The sequence below is a fragment of the Acanthopagrus latus genome, chromosome 17 (assembly GCF_904848185.1).
Source record: "Acanthopagrus latus isolate v.2019 chromosome 17, fAcaLat1.1, whole genome shotgun sequence".
NCBI lineage: Eukaryota > Metazoa > Chordata > Actinopteri > Spariformes > Sparidae > Acanthopagrus > Acanthopagrus latus.
The window spans coordinates 23,455,697-23,470,341 of record NC_051055.1 but is presented as its reverse complement, the minus strand read 5'-3'; the positions used below and the strand labels follow the sequence as shown (position 1 = coordinate 23,470,341).

Here is a 14,645-nt window from a genome sequence, read left to right as displayed (position 1 = left end):
TGCTGTGAGACAGCTAATGGTGTGAGCGAGTTCACGTTTAGTTCCCAGTTTGACGCGTTTTTTTTTGACCGAGACTGTTGTTCCCCTGTGAGCCTGGAGGACAAACACGAGCTGAACATAAAGTGAAGCCACAACACAGACGAGCCTCTTAAATGACCTCCAGCACCTGTAAGTGACCCAAAACAGGCTCCGTCTCATTTTTAATCTGCGGTGGAAGCATTACCACAATAGTTTAATATAGATTCAACTTGTATTGAACCTGGTGCATCCAAATGAGCCTGAAAATGCCAAATTCTGGGTAACAAAAGATAGAACATAACACAAGTTATAAAATCAGTGTTTTTTAAAAAAATGATTTTTACAAATTTACCTCAACTCTTGAACATTCCTGAATATTTTATTTTATTTTATTTTATTTTATTTCATTTATTTATTATTTTAAGAAGGGACAATGCTACATTAACATGAGAACCACTGTCTATGTGCCAGTTTTAGCCATACAAGCTCATTTTGAACCTTGGCAGGTTAATGGTATTAAAAAAAAAAAAAAAAAAAAACAGACATAAAAGACAACATCTGAGCACAGACAAGTAAAATAAGACAACCACTACTCCAAACCATGACAGCTGACACCTGGCAGGTTGATTGCATACAATAACACAAGATGACAATTAATCACGTAGCGTATAAGCACATTAAAACACACATCAGTATTTGAACACTGGCAAAACAGAACAAGTGCAGACAACAGCACGTGGACACAGGACATTAGGAAAGACAAAGACAAAATCACATTGTCCCAGGTCATGACAGCACATTTTTGTCCACATAACTCTGAGACGCCAAAATAATAAAAAAAAATAATCAAAATGTTTTAATACACTCACACATTCTGCTAATTTAGTTCTCTAAAATAAAAGGACACAAAAAATGATTAAAAAAAAAAAAACAGAACAAAAATCACAATCCCTTAGAGCTGTTGTTCATGTTGACATATAATTAGTGTTTATTTGCAGAGACATCAAAGGTGCACGATGCAGTTTTTGGGGATCGTGCTTTAATCAGAAGACAAAAGATCCTCACTGGCTAAAATTTGATGTCTAAACAAACTGTCTTTGTTTTCATGACTGATTAAACTGAATAAACAAACTGACCTTCAAGGGCAACACGGTTCTGTACTGTTCATCTTTGTTTATATGTGGCGGACCCTGCCACCTTCCTAGCTTCAAACAGCACTCTGGGGGACCTTTTTTTTTCTCTGAGGACAGCTTGTTTAAGTCACTTACTAAATATTTTTGAGTTTATTACCTCAGTGATGTTGGAGTCAGTATGTGTTCTCCAAAACTACATAGTGGCCCCTTTAACTAGTAAATATCATAAAAAGGTCTCGATTTCTCTTTTAAGGGTCCATAAACAAACTATTCTTGGAGATTGTGCAGACCGGCATTCTTTTGTTTTGCGACCGTGACATTTATCAACGATGTTACGATGAGAGGGACTACTGGATAAACACCAGCCACATTCAGCTACACTTATCCCGCTGAAGGATTTATCATGAGAATTAAGTTACAGAGCGGGCTGTTTGTTTTTGTGTCTGGTGGCCAAGAAATAAACAGCCAGAACCCTGAAAATAGCACATCATCACTTCATCTTTATGATGGCCCGGGATGGAGTTTGACATCTGCCATCAAAGAAAGGCTTAAATGTGAACTGTGCTCGTCACAGGCGAAGTTGGATGTATGTTTCCTTTGCTCCTTTTTGTAGGGTGTAAAAACGCGAGATATACCTGGCTGTGCTGGTACAGTCTGACCTAAATATTTATCTAGGGTTGGATAACTCACACTGTTTTATTTGATTTCTAAAAGTGATTCATGCGAAGACGGGCGCAGCATAGAATAATCTCACCCTACCTGACATGTAGGGCTACTATTTTTACACTGAAAAGGTAAAATGTCAAGTGGTACTTCTGAGCCGGCCAGTTGGATTTTATTCTTAAAACCTTTTAGAGTCACTTTGACAGCCCCGTTAAGTCCTGAAGACATCCACTGCCTGCCAAGAGACGGCACAGGGGAGCCCTAAAACAGAGCCAGACAGTCTTTTTCTATCAGCTGTAAGATGCTTATGCATGCAAATATTGCAAAGTCGACTTTATTAAGGTCATAATTTCTGTCGTGGCCTTAAAGCCAAGGGTAGTTATGGGCAATCTAATACCTCCAGGGTAGACTGCAGAGCAGCCAGTTTAAAGAGAGGCTCTGGGATTAATGATGACTAATGATAGGTTTATGACTCCAACATTGTGACTGTGCAGAACAAGGAGAATGTCAGAAAAAGATATACAGATGTTCATCATATCTATCATCCAAAAATGAAAATAATACCACTGTCCCCTGAAAAAAAGAACACAAGATAAATGAAAAAGAGCAGATTTAAAAACCAGTAATATATTGCAAGTCGTCCATCATTTGAACCACACATCACACAGTGTTTAAACTAAACAAAATACATGACAAGTTTGGATTTCCCTTTCCCAGCCTACACGTGGAAACAAATCTTGGGCTTCAGAAAAGATCATTGTTCATCTCGTCCCCCTTAGATGTTGAAGAGATAGGTAATGGCGTCATAATTCACACAATGAGACATGTTAATTTGCTCCTGAAACACCGACATTCTCACTATAACGGACTGAAGCACTCAGCGAGATCTTTCATCTCGCCTGCTGCTCTCCATGAATGTCTTTCAGATTATAATGTTTCTGCAAGGGACACGGTGTTAAATAGCTTGATGTCAAAACCTTTTATGAACTTCAGCAGTGAATACACAAAGCTGTCGTGTGGGTTACAGATAGTTTTGGGGGTGACATAGAGAATAAACAGAGAAGATGATACAAGTTATTACAACCATATTCAAATTAGGAATTAACTGTCCGTAGTATCTGTGCATAAAAATAGTGCCGGGCCAGAAAAAAAAAATCACTCTCAACCAAATATTCCATGTTGTTTTAAATGTTTTTTTGTGTTGCGGTAACCTGGCTTGATTTCCATTGTTCTTTTCTTCTGACACATATTTTCATACCCTGTAAAAAGTGCTTCAGTCTTGGCAGTCCTCGCAACATGTGTCAGATGTAAACGGTTTAGTAAAACCGGGTTTTTAACATATTTAGTGCACGGGGGATGCTGTGCTGTAACGTGTCACAAACTCCCCGTCCAAAAGCTCTTTACCACACTCAGTTCCCTCGTAATGCCTGACAAAACCACAGCTGAGACTCGCTCCAAAGTCAATTATCTTCCCAGTCATCTGTGCAGAAATCCTCATGACCCGGGGCTATTATGTCCAGAGTACACACAAACTGTAGCTCAGTAACAACAGTCATCAGATGCTTGAAGATTAGAAAACTGGAAGAAACTTTTCGAACGAGGCACTGGTAGTGACAACTTTAAAGTATCGCAAAAATAAGATAAGAAATGATGTGTTAGGAAAAGGAAAAAACAAGGAGAAAACAGACTGGCAGGAAACTAAAACATGATGGAAGTACTGCTTGCAGACTTGCAGATGTATTGATAATAGTACAGCCCAGCCTTTCATTATCAATTCATCCTCTTGGACCATGATATGTGGCGCATTGCTACATAGATCTGCGAGTGCTTAATTCTGTTTTCATCTAATCAATCAATCAGTCAAGATAAAATCAAAATGTGTTCTTTATTTTCTAAAAGAATTAAATCAAATAAGCACATACTGTATATTTGGAAGTACGAGCCCCAGCACCCAGAGTTTTAACATGAAGCTTCGACACTGCATTATTTTCACAGTCACACTGCAGCCTTTTGCAATGGTGACTATTTAACTTCAACTGCTTTTTTACACATGAGACTATATTATAAAAAAGAATACAAAATCAAAAAAGTATGGATCTTAAGGATACAGGCTACCATTTAAAGTTGGCTGTTCTCTGGCTCAACTGATTTTATGGGTTCCCGTTAATGAGCAGAAAAAGATATAAATGTTCAGACGGACCTCGATGTCACAGGTTTGAAATGAAATCCTTCGTTTTTCAACTGATGTCCAGGTCGAAATGGGAGAAAACGTTATTGATTTGGTCTCACAGCATCCAATTCTGTACGACAAACACTACGACAGCCTCAACATCAAGTCGAGGACAATACACCGCTTAACCGTAACCCAGCTGGTGGGATAGAATGAAGATGGTAATGTAGCTAATATTCAGTTGATTATATTACATGTAGGTCCTGGAGGGGGCCTTTTACTTATTGGCCCTTATTCATGAAACATAAATGATCAAATCTGAACATGAAGTGAACTTATTAACATTTTGGCAAAAAGGGGCAAACAGGGATGAAAATTGAACGTGGCGGATCGTATGAGCTGGACCCAGTGTGTATAGTTTTCATATGGAAATATCGCATGCAGATTTTCATGACTTTAAACTGTGCAACCCTCGAGATTTTGTGTGAATTCACCCAAAGTGTGGGCTTCATCCTGACACACAGACCTGCAGCTCTTTACAGAGAGAGACGATCATGTAGACTGGCCATTGCTTTCATGGGGTCCTGACCTCAAACCCCACTGTGTGGCTCGTACCACTGCTCGAAAGACGGCGGTCACAAATGTCCCAAACACAGCAAGATAACTAAATGCAAGCAGAGAGCAGGGACTTTATAGATATATCGCTTCTGAAATGTCACAAGTGATTATTAAGAGGGATTACACAAATTTTGTTTTTGTTTTTTAAAGAGTGACAAAGCATACATTTAAATTTAATTTAATCAAACCAGTAGATGAGTTGTGTCACTGAAGGGGCCATTCAGAGCCTGAGAAAACAGTAACTGGATTCAGACAAAGCAGTTTGACAAAGGAAGAAAAATTGTGTTTAGAGCTGTAATCTGTCTCTGCCTCTGTCTAGGTCTCCAGGCGAGTATGACCACTTTATTGGCCTGTCAAAAGCACTAAAGTGATCACAGGGTTCAGAATTTTTGGTGTTTGACCAACAGCAGAATGCAAGAAACTTTGATCATGGGATTTTAAAATAAGGGGGGGTAATTACCGCTATGTAGCCCCATTGTAACGTTATAAGTAAACAAAGAAAGATAGCCTGAACTGTTTTCATCTCGTTGTTTATTGCAGCACCAGTCTTTTCGTCTGCTCCGTCTTGGTGGAGCGCAGACACAATAATCCACCCCAGGAGAACGCAAACCATTTCTGCCAAGGTGTTGATAGATCGATGGTTCCACGTTGTAACCCTAGCTCTATGAACACAGCTGGAGGCTGCTAACAGGACTTCAACAGGGATGGTAGGCTTAACTCAACATTTGTGTGTTCACTTACAATACATGTGTTAAGCAAGTGCTGTGACTCCGGTTATCTTAAGTCTTTTGTTATGTTATATAACATGTACATGATATTACAAGCCTTCTTCAGGTAATGTTACGGCTGTGAACACACCTTTGTGTATTGCTGAGTTGTGAAACAGCTGCCATCATCTTTTCAGTGGATATTTGATGGGACAGAAGGCCAACATTATCAGCACTGACAGAGATGGGAAGAAAGTACAAATATAAGTATAAAGATCGATAAAGTCCTCAGCTTTCCACAGGAGGACGGGGTTTGTTTACTGCCTGAAACTAATCGTCCCTGTTATTCAAGGAAGGACTTATTTTTAACCCAAACTGAGGTCTTTTTTCTAAACCTAACTGAGTAGTTTTGTAGAGTAAACCTGACCTAATAGAGACAGTCACCTGAAATGCTTGTCAGCGATCTTTATTTTTAAAGTCTAACCCCCATGACTTCTCTTACACCTGGCATGTGCGATGCTGATTTGTTCCATCCACCATGTTGCTTCAAATCCCGTAGGGAGCTTTTGAGAAGCGGATCGTCACGTTTGCTTGATGTTGTTGATTTTTTTCATCATATTCCCGACTTTGTTGTGCTGTAGATTCCGAGTCTGCACACTTCTTTGACTTCCTTACTGGATCATTCTGCTCCATGCAGTTTTGCCCCAGCTGTATTCACTAAAGAGCAGAGTAGAGATCCACTTCTGGGGTGTTGCATATCTATTATAGCTAACTTGAGCACATAATGTACTTTTCTGCCTAGAGGGAGGCAAAATGTACAGTCACATGGAAGACTCATGGGTCTACTACATGTGTGATATTTGGTTGGCATAAGGAGGGCAATTCAGTCATTTCTGGGAATGGTCAGACAATACACATGTATATACCACATCAGAGTGACATTAAAGGTATTAAAAGTTCATACTTTTGGGTACAAATACTTGACCTCACCACAGCACATCTGTGTTCACACATCTGTGGATTCACACCCTTAACTATATAAAGGTAAAACTGTCATCATATAGATGTAGAGTTACCAAGCACCCACCTGATAACTGCCCTTTATTTAAGAATGCAGAAATAGCCTGTGAAGAAAGGTCTCTACTTTGAGAAAGCATTGACTCACTTGGTATTTACACATAGCACATATGAGACGAGTATCTTGGGCGAAGAGGGAGACATGTTCTTCAAAGAAGGGAAAAGTCTTGTCTGTGACTAGCATTTCCAGACTGGTGCGAGTGGTTGTGCAGCAGTGGTTGGTGTGGGGGCGTAAATGTTTTTTGATTGGGATTGGCTCAGTGGGGTAACTGCATCATTTGTTTGGAGACAAAAATGTTTACTTAGTGCATCTTTCAACTGATGACTGACCCCAAGTCGAATTTAAGATATCTGTAAATATTGCATTTATAAAATTTGGTATTTTGTGTATGGTTAGGGCTTTGGTTTCAGAAATAATTCTCCGGTTGAGCCTCGGTCTTTACTGTAACCGTGCTACTTCTGAAAACCCCATCAAAGCCGTGTTTACTAAAGAAGCCAACTCTTCCAGTCTACGACCGGCGATACATTCACTGGCGTCCGAAAAGTCATAAACATCATGTGCGCAGCAATTTATCACACCAATTTATTCAACATCAACGTTATGACCGAGGCCACTTAAATAAAAGCTATCCTGTCAAGCGAATCAAAGATGTATGTGGGGCTCAAATGTTATGGGAAGCATTTTCTTTGAAACCCTTCCCACTATTTGAAAATAAAGATAGATCACATTTGAAACAACGTGCCCAGACAGTTAGCTGCTGCCAACATGTGTTTGCCATATTGGTGCTCAAATGAACAACCGGAATATCACCTATTTTTTTATACACGCAAGGCATGTGGTCACTCTGAAAAAGGACGTGCAATGCCAAAAGCTGTTTGCCCTTTAAACGTAATAGCCTACATACTGTACATACCAACATCAATCTTGAAACGATCAAACTGCAAACGGATTACATTTTTAATCTAACCTCAGTGAGTAAATGAATAAAATACGACTTTGACCTATGAGTCAGTCTCCACAGCTCAACATGCAGTATTTGTCAATAGTCAATTTCACCATGGAAAACACCACAGATGTTTTTTTATTCAGGAAAAAATAAGTCTAGAAAGTAAAAGCCTCTTATTTCGGGGCAGAAATCGTGTTCATTTATTTTAAATTCCCCTGTGGAACGCCTTCTTGGATGACACATAAACATTTCGTGTTATTCTCAGACAATCTGAAACAGGTGAGCTGCATGCTCTAAGATTTCAACCTAGAGAGAAGTTCCAGAGTAAACAAATTCAATTTACTCACTACAAAGGATTCTGAATACTCATCTGCAATTTGATCGTGCTCCGTATGATTTGAATTACGGTAAAGATAAGTTTTACTTTCGGCCAACGTTGAAACCAGGTGAAAGACGGTCTCATGTCATGAAGATTTGAGGCATAACATCATCAAGCCAGAGAGTTTAAGAGGCAAATAGCTCGACTGCAACAGATGTTTGGAGGATCCCGATGTGAAACGTAGACGTTCAGAACCGCTCAGAGTGTCCTTGTTTATATACAGTTGCTGGAAACTCATACGCCTCAAGTCATGAAAGATTTTTACGATATCCGGCCCTCCTGCAGTAACTGAACAATGTATTTGCATCCGAGCATTCACAGATCCATGAAATTCTTTCTTTTTTAAACAACATGAAGCGATGAGTCCTCTCAGACCACAGTTTGTGTGGGTGCACTGTAAACAGACCTATGCGGCCACTTAAAGAGTAACTTAATACCAGGTGGAAAAAGCAGTCTTTCACTGCCCCTCGACTGAGAGTTTCACGTCCGCTTCACCCCTGACGAAGCAACTGATGGATGGTGATCAGGTGTGGTCAGGAGCGTATTGTTCTGCTCCTGTAAACAGTGATGTCACGGTGTGCTGGCCGAAGTCTAACCACTGGAGGTGAGCAAAAACAAGATGTTCGGGCCGTGTTAAGTTACTTTAAGGTGTGTTCGTTTACACACACAGCCAACACAAGTGTCCCCTTAAAAAAGAGCTGTGGGATGTGTGTCATTAAAACACACTTGGCATCATCACCAGAAAACCACATTTAAAGCTAAATCACTCAGGACTGAAATATTAACGGTAACTTTGAATCTACGGGTGAAATCAATCATCACCCAGCTTTTTGTTTCATCGTGTCTTTCAGCTCATAGTTTTGGCTTCACAAGCCAAAAGTTAATCGTTCAGCTTGCACATGTTTTTGTGAAGGTGAAGTCTCATAACAGCAGTGTCACCAATCCCACTGTTTTTTCTTGACCCGCCCTACACAACCTCCTATTGGTCTACCGACTGATTCCAAGACATCATGGGATTCCAAGTTGACAGCTAACAGTTGTGCTAATGCTCCCCCCCCCAAAAAAAAAATTTTAAAATCACAGTTTATTGAATTACATGCATTCATCATTATGGATTTATTTTACACAGCCTCAAAAAGGGACACTGCATTTCAATGCTGGATTAGAAAGCTGCCTAGAGAAAGAGAGACCTCACTTGCACATCAGTATCCTTCTAGGCACAAAGAAAAGTAACGCTGTCACATGCAGCTTTCCAGAGACATTCAGTATGTTGGATGAAACATATTTTGATGTCATTTACGACATTTTGTTGAGGAGGAGTTCGTCGGTTATAATGCTCCCTGTCTGCTGCAGGTATAAATTGGCAGCTGTTGGTGAACACATTTACTGGTTTAACAGTCGTATGCTTTATTAGGCGATAATATGTCAATGTTTCGTTTACAGCTCGTTTTGCAGCTACCAAGCAGTCAAAAATAAATACACAAGTTTGCAATAACAGCGACCACGCACACGCATGCACACACACACACACACACACACACACACACACACACACACACACACACACACACACACACACACACACACACACACACACACACACAGCCTCACTTTCAACCTCATAGAAAGCTCCTGGTTGATCTAGCTTTTTTGGACCGATAAACTAATGGACCAATAGAGATACAGAGCTGATTTGTAATGTCATAGCTTGTTGTCACGGGGGTAAAGACTGGAAAAATACACACATGGGAGAAGTTATCCTTTCAGACTCGTGATTAACATTGTGAAATGGTCTATTTCAACCAAAACCATGTTTTCCTGAGACTAATCAAGTATTTTTGATGTCTAAACTTACGTGTTCTGTACTCACCGTGCTCACCAGAGGCAGCAATACAGCAATACCAGATAGACCCGTAAGATCATGCACACTTTTGGCCAGTTGGCATGAACACACACACAGACATTCACGCGCACACACACACACCTTCACACACACTCAGTGGCAAGTTTCAGTCTAGTCTGGGCGTAAAATGTGGCAGCCAAAGGGTGGGAAAATATCCTTACACCCAACGGCCAACCATCTGACAGAGCGAGCTATAGAGCTGTTGGTCGTAGGTAATAAATAAGTAAAGCAGCTTTAGGCACCCAAAAGAATGTCGTATTTGTCTTCACACCGACCTCTTTCTCAAAGCAGTCCTACTTGGATTTATAACCGCAAGTACTGAGTGGAGTAGCGTGAGCTAGCATTTTTATTTGACTGACACGTCCAAAGCAAAGGCAAAGGTATTTTAAGGTGAGCGCGGTCACTGAGGTCAGTGCCATAAACCTGCAGTTGTGCTCTGGCAGGTGCACAAGGAGATGATCTATATTAGCCAGTGGAACATAAAACAATGGCTCTCAGGGATTTTATGCAAAATTGATGAAGGCACAGCTAATCGCCAGTTAACATTTACTCCATTGATCATAAAAATAAACATGTGAACAGACAAGTTGGCCGCTGGCTGTTGCCGAGATTCCAGACGGTCTCATATCATTAAATCTTCTTTTAATTTTCATACCCTCAAGCTCAAGAAACCAGCTTGAGACAAACCTCCGAGGCACTTTTTAATGAATATGTTTATTTTATTTTATCCTTTCCCAATACTCCTCTGACTCTACTGAAAAGGAAATGTACGATATCACGTTTGCTTGTATCAATATGTGGCCTACAAGTGACGGAGGACTGCTTCAAATCAAATTTTACAGTCCAGTCCGCCTTAAACTTAAAACAAATATGTACGATGAAATTTGAGCCGGTAATAACCATACTGGATGTGGTTTTAATATCAGTTCAGTGGCAACCTCGTGCAGTCTTCTTCCATTTTTAGTTTTTTTTTTTTTTGTTCTACAGCGGATCAAAGTGGGAATGCTAACATCTGTTGGGTCTGTCGTAAGAAATGACTGATTTGATCCAATAATATTTAGATAGATGTTGGTCCAGTTTGTTTTGCAGACAGAACCAGAAAATGGTTTTCCCTTATCTGTGCTGTTAGAAATGTGCTTATGCTCAATATGACAAGAAATAAAAGACATTCAAGGGGGAAAATGGTAATGGCTGGTAATTGATTGTAGATTTGATGATTTAAAGCAGTTCGTAAATGACTCATGTTTTACATTCTTTGTATCGTGTTCTCAGTTCTCAAATATATTTGTTCTCCACCTCAGAGACAATTAGGTGCACTGTGTATTTTTCAGAAAAATATGTAAATTAAAACTGATATATATAACTAAGAAATATTTACAAAGCTGAATAAACAAGCAGTTCTCAGTGGAAAATAAGGTCCGCAAAACACTGTTTGAAGCTAGAAAAGTGGCTGAGTCTCCCACATACAAACAAAGTAAAACAATATGAAATTGTGTTGTCCTTTAAGGTCACTTTGTTCATCCATTAATGCAAACAAGGAGTTTGTTTATTTAGATTGTTTAGGCAAGTTTATGGCTCAAACCCAATGACTTCTGTAGTGAAATTGATTTGTTTTATCGAAAATAGTAAGATACAGCAACATGAATAAAGATAAAAATTGGAACGACTAAAAATAAGCATAAAGCAAATCGTTTTATGAACGCACACAATAATCCCAACAAAGTCATATATTAGATTAAACAAACATATGCAGATCTAGTGCATGTTACTTTGTCTTAAATCGTGATAAGCATAATAACAATCTAATTTGTATCAATAACCACTTTCATAACTCACTGAACAAGAACTGGTTTTCATAGAAAATGTGATAAATAATGTCTTTGCCAGACAAACTGCTGGCTCCAATGAGAATTGTTGGATGGAGGTCATGCCAAACAACATTGTTTCTTGATGTACCAGAAGTGGTGTGTCATGGCAAACAGGTTGCCTGTTCAATATTCCCCAGTATTTTTCCCAGGAAAGAAAAGGAAAGAAATTAATCGGTTGATTGCACTCAATGATGGATGGACTCCAGTGGATACGAAACCTCCAGCTGAGAGGGATTTGTAATGACATAAATTAATTTACAGTTCAAATCCAGATGCTGTGCAAGAAGACAACAACATGATTGTGTCATTTGAATGTTTGCATGAAAATAATCATTATATCTAGTAAGTGGTGCACTAAAGAACTGAAACAATTTAAGAGCCGCTAGGAGAAAACAAGGCTACATATCTCAATTCTTGCAAGACCTCAACTTAATTTTCACACCACATTTTCTGCTTCTGCTCTGCTGTGCTCCCACTTCCCTTCTCCCTGCATGGTGCATGGACTACACAGCTCCAGCCATGCTTCTTCTCTCTGACCGATATTGTTTATGTTTCACTCGACCGTATTTCGCCTCCCACAGATGTTCTGGAACTGTCCAGGGTGTTAATCACAAGTAACGTCCTCTGTGGTGTAAAAGAGCCTGGCGTTATTTCAACCTTCCCCAAACGTCTATAAGGCCGGTGTGTTTTTCTCATCCAGAGGCTAATGAGTTCATTAACACTTGAAGCTGAAAGGGGCCCCTTAAAAGTGTCTAAACCTGCCGGACAAAAGACAGAGCAGTGTGTGTAAGTACTGGCATCACTCACCACTGTATAACACAGTATTTCCCTGCAATATTTTAGGTGTAAAAAAACTAAGACTTGCCAGTGCGAATGACTGGGATTTCTATACACACTTGCCATTTCAGTCTCTTAGGAATGTAAGGCGATTAGCTGAGTTTTGTCTCTTATTGCCATTTCAGAAATAAGGTCTACTCATTTTGATTTTGCTCACCAAATAAAATGAATTTCAAATTCTAGTCAGGATCCACATATTTTCAAAAATGCCAACTGTGTGCTTCTTTAAAGGAGCAATTTGTAAGATATGGCCAGAAATTTAGTTTAAAACACAACTAACATTATCAACGGTGTAAAGAAACAACATCATTTACATTATGTCTCAAGATGTCAACGTCTAGTACAAGCCCCCAGGAAGAGCACCAGACTTTGGTCAAAATGTCTAATTACATCATCAAGTGACACACTCGGGCCCAAAAAGACTTCTTCCATAAACTAACATTGTGAAAGAAGCGGATAATTGTTTTGGAGAGTCACAGCCCACACAAAATGATTCGTTTTACCAGTGAAACTTAAGACATTTCTTCCAGTAAAAGTTGTGGAAGATTACAAGAGCGGCAAAATGAAATTAATTTATCTCTATTCAAGGTAGCTGGGCGCTTAACTGTCGATGGAAGTCTTTGGTGCCTCACAGAACACAGAACATCTGGCTGATCTTACAGCTGGGATGTTGAGCCATTTTGGCTTCATGCACCACTGAGCAGGTTTCACAGGAATGATTGTACAGATTTTAATGTAACGTGGTAACTTGGTCTAGTAAAATTAGCATTGCTAACAAGCTCCTTCTTGTCTTATAATAGCTCTTTTCCACTTTGATTTTTTTTTTTTTTAAACATACTTAGACAAGCTGAATTGCTTTGTTAACTCATGATAAAACACAGTTCATTCATTCTTACCACAATCTAAGTAAAACTCACCAACAATCTTGGTGTAATTTTCCCCAGTCACCTCTGTTATGGTCGAAATACACTCCCAGTCAAAAGTTTGGACACACCTTGTCATTTAATGTTTTTTCTTTCTTTTCATGACTATTTACGTTGTAGATTCTCATTGAAGGCATCAAAACTATGCAGGATGCTGTGGTAGCCATGCTGGTTCAGTGTGCCTTCAATTTTGAATAAATCCCCAACAGTGTCACCAGGAAATCAGCCCCACACCATCACACCCCCTCCTCCATGCTTCAAGGCGGGAACCATGCATGTAGAGATCGTCCATTCATCTTTTCTGCATCGCACAAAGACACGGCAGGTGGAACCAGAGATTTCAAATTTGGACCCATCAGACCAAAGTACAGATTTCCACTGGTGTAATGTCCATTCATGTGTTTCTTGGCCCAAACAAATCTCCTCTGCTTGTTGCTTTTCCATAGTAGCGTTTTTTGGGGGGTTTTTTAGCAGCTATTTGACCATGAATGCCTGATTCGTACAGTCTCCTCTGAACAGTTGATGTAGAGATGTGTCTGCTACTAGAACTCTGTGTGGCATTCATCTGGGCTCTAATCTGAGGTGCTGTTAACCTGCGATTTCTGAGGCTGGTGACTCGGATGAACTTATCCTCAGCAGCAGAGGTGACTCTTGGTCTTCCTCTCCTGGGACGGTCCTCATGTGAGTCAGTTTCGTCGTAGCGCTTGATGGTTCTGATGGAAGTTTTTTGCAATTTTCCAGACTGACTGACCTTCAGTTCTTAAAGTAATGATGGACTGTCGTTTCTCTTTACTTAGCTGATTGGTTCTTGCCGTAATATGAATTCTAACAGTTGTCAAATAGGGCTGTCAGCTGTGTACCAACCTGACTTCTGCACAACACAACTGATGGCCTCAACCCCATTAAGAAGGTAAGAAATTCCACAAATGAACCCTGACAAGGCACAGCTGTGAAGTGAAAACCATTTCAACCATTATTAGCTAACAGTAGCTAGCTACAGTCACATATAGGTAGGGAGGAGCAGCAGTTGTTTGTTACTCAGATGATGCTGCCCTCGGTTTTCTGGACTTCCTTCGAATTCTGGCCATGTTCCACATATTATAGCAATCATTATGAGAGACTTATTAGAATATTTCCCTTCGCTATAAAGATATCTGAAGCTTTCTGGATCACAAATTCTGTAAAAAACATGTCACGGTTTAGATGAGAAGATGAACAATGTTGTAAGGCTTAAGGCTAGGCCATGCTGTACTGTTTCACTGTTGTGCCAGTCATCAAAGAGCATTTGGCCTCTAGCTCTGACAAGAAACATCCAAATAAATGATCTTAGTTTCCATGTTTAGAACTCGATAATTGGCTTGTAGAGTTAGCCAGTTGAAAGACCCGAGCAGCTGTGAGATTA

The 14,645-nt window shown here is 39.8% G+C and overlaps 1 long non-coding RNA gene across 4 annotated transcripts in view; it reads left to right on the top strand.

The window, feature by feature from the left end:
* The window catches only part of LOC119006093, a 67,991-nt gene that overhangs the window by 33,241 nt on the left and 20,105 nt on the right, over positions 1 to 14,645 (top strand). For 2 of the 4 annotated variants that reach the window (XR_005070671.1, XR_005070670.1), the window contains exon 4: positions 5,143 to 5,309. The exons of the other annotated variants lie outside the window; for them this stretch is intronic. This is a non-coding gene — a long non-coding RNA (uncharacterized LOC119006093). The remainder of the gene's footprint in view (positions 1 to 5,142; positions 5,310 to 14,645) is intronic. 4 annotated transcript variants of the gene reach the window in all.